This window comes from Lutra lutra, chromosome 5 (genome assembly GCF_902655055.1).
Source record: "Lutra lutra chromosome 5, mLutLut1.2, whole genome shotgun sequence".
NCBI lineage: Eukaryota > Metazoa > Chordata > Mammalia > Carnivora > Mustelidae > Lutra > Lutra lutra.
This window is the reverse complement of record NC_062282.1, coordinates 33,195,352-33,198,178: the sequence shown is the minus strand read 5'-3', so window position 1 is coordinate 33,198,178 and position 2,827 is coordinate 33,195,352. Positions and strand designations below refer to the sequence as shown.

General features: G+C 40.9%; 1 pseudogene; it reads left to right on the top strand.

The window, feature by feature from the left end:
- The first annotated feature begins 228 nt into the window (after positions 1-228).
- Positions 229-1,279, top strand: LOC125101128 (beta-arrestin-2-like; annotated as a pseudogene).
- The last annotated feature ends 1,548 nt before the right edge of the window (positions 1,280-2,827 follow it).

Genomic DNA, 2,827 nt, shown 5'->3' with positions numbered 1-2,827 from the left:
TTACCATATGCTGGTAAATGATCATACATTGAGCCATAATGCAAGTCTCAATGATTTAGAGGATGGAGATATAGAAATATAATCCCAAACAGCAGTTGAATTTAGTTCCGCCCAAGTATTCTAAAAGTTGGAAGCCCAGGGCACGCGTGCGCAGTGGTGTGGGGAGAAGTAGGGACCAGGCCAAAGGACTGGAGGCTGCCCACCATAAACCCAGCGGGCAGCAGGTGTATGCACCATGTGGGGAAACCAGGAGCCAAGGTCTTCAAGAAGTCGAGCCGTGACTGCAAACTCAAGGAGTACTTGGGCAAGCAGGACTTTGTAGAACATCTGGACAAAGTGACCCTGTGGATGGCATGGTGCTTGTGGACCCTGACTACTTAAAGGACCGCAAGGTGTTTGTGACCTCACCTGCACTTCCTTACTTCCACTATGCAGTGAGGACCTGGATATAATATCCCAGAATCTGCCCTGGTCCATCATACTGCAGCCAGGCCCAGAAGACACAGGGAAGGCCTGTGCAGCAGACTCTAAGATTTGAGCCTTCTCTGCCAAATCGTTAGAAGAGAAAAAACACCAAAGGAGGTCTATGCGTCTGGTGGTCTGAAAGGTGCAACTTGCCCCAGAGAAACCGGGCCCCAGCCTTCAGCAGAAACCACCCACCACTTCATATCTGACTAGCCCTGCACCTTGAGACTTCCAAGGACAAGGCCCTGAACTATCATGGGGAGCCCCTCAGTGTCAATGTCCATGTCACCAACATCTCCACCCAGACCATCAAGAAAATCAAAGTCTCTCTGAGATAACATGTGACATCTGCCTCTTCTGCTGCCCAGGACAAGTGAACTATGACTCAGATTGAACAAAATGACCAGGTATCACCTAGCTCCCTCTGAAGGTGTATACCATCACCCTGCTGCTCAGTGACAACCAGAAGAAGCATGGTCTTGTCCTGGAAGAGAAGCTCAAGCATGAGGACACCAACCTGGCTTCCAGCACCATTGTGTAGGAGGGTGCCAACAAGGAGGTACTGGGAATCCTGCTGTACTACAGGGTCAAGGTGAGCTGGTGGTGTCACATGGTGGGGTAGCCTCCATGGAGCTGCCTTTTGTTTTTATATACCCCAAGCCCCACCACCACATCATCCCAGATAGCTACTCCTGAAATAGACACCGCTGTGGACACCAACTACGCCACAGATGAGGATGTTGTGTTTGAGGACTTTGGCCAGCTATGGCTGAAGGGGATGAAAGACAAGGACTGCAAGGATCAGTTTTCCTAGAAGGGGACTGCAAGGAAAGGATGTGTGGCGCTGGGAGAGGGAGGGTCCCAGCCTCTCTGCCTTCCCTCCATTCAACCACTTACTCAGCCAACCTTCCCTCCTTCACTCCCTCACCAGTTGCCCCCAAACATGCACTGAACCTATCTCCTGTTGAACGTGAGCATTGCTTTTTTGACTTCAGCTGTGCCTCCCCAACCCCCCAGTGGGTGGTGGCAAGCTTTGTTCAAACCTGTATTTTCTGGAAGGGATGCTGAAAAGAGGAGTGACTGTAGGGAAGATAGGGAGAAAGAACTCCCACATTGGACCTCACACCAAAAGCCAGCCCACCCCACACATACTTCCTTTCTTTTCCTTCAAGAGGAGACATTCCGGGCGGACAAGGTCACTTCTTTATTTCTGAGCATAAAGAAGAAAATAAATATTTCCTGGGAAAAATTATAATAAAATATTTGGAAACTAAGTAATATACTTCTAGATTATCTATGGATCAAAGGTATAATAGAAGTAGAAATTAGAAAATATTTTAATTTAAATAAGAAATGCAACATATTAAGTCTTACAGAATAAAATGAAATCAGTGTTCAAAGGGAAATTTAAAAACTTTAAAATGTATGCATTAAGGGGGAAAAGACTGAAGACAAGTGATATAAGTTTATTAAACATTTTTTAAAATTAAACCTAAACTAAATGAAAAGAAAATTATAAAGAGAAGAAATCAATAAAATAGAAAACAAACATGCTAAAGAGAAAATCAACAGATTAAAAATTAGAGCTTTGAAAAAATGAATAAAATTGAGAAACCTTAAGACACAGAGAATAATTATTAGTTATAAAAATTTTAATATCAGGAACAATTTAAAAAGATATCACTGAAGAGGCTACAGAAACTAAAAATAAATTAGAAGCATATTTTGAGCAATTTTAGGGCTGTAATTAGGGCAAAGAAAGAAAAAAAGGGAAATGGACAAATTACTAGAAAAAAACTTAGCACAAATGACAAAATTAAAGAAATAGATAAACTATGAAGTCCTGTTTCTATTAAATTGATTGTATATTTTATTAAATTATTTACTCCTCAAAAACTCAGACCCGTATTGGACTTAATAGTAAATATTTTAAAATAACATCAGTCTTAAACAAACTTTTCCACAATATAGAAAAATAGCAAACAACTCATTTAATATAGCCAACCCAAGCTTAACACTAAAACTTGACAAATATATTTCAAGAAAGAAAAATTAAGGCTTATCTTTCTCATTAACATAGAGACAAAAATGCTAAATATATACTAGTACATCAAATGCAGGGATTCCCAAAATGCACTTATTCTCAAAATGCAATGATGATTTGAAATTCAAAAACCAATTGATGTCATCTCCAGATGCAACACTGTCAGACAAATCCGAAGTGATGAGTATTCTAAAAATAGCCGACCTTTATTCTTCAAAATTGTCAATGCCACTAATGACCACAGAAATTCAGAAATCTGTTCTTGTATCAAGAGAGACAATGATGACTAAATGAAACATGTGACCCTGGCCTGGATTC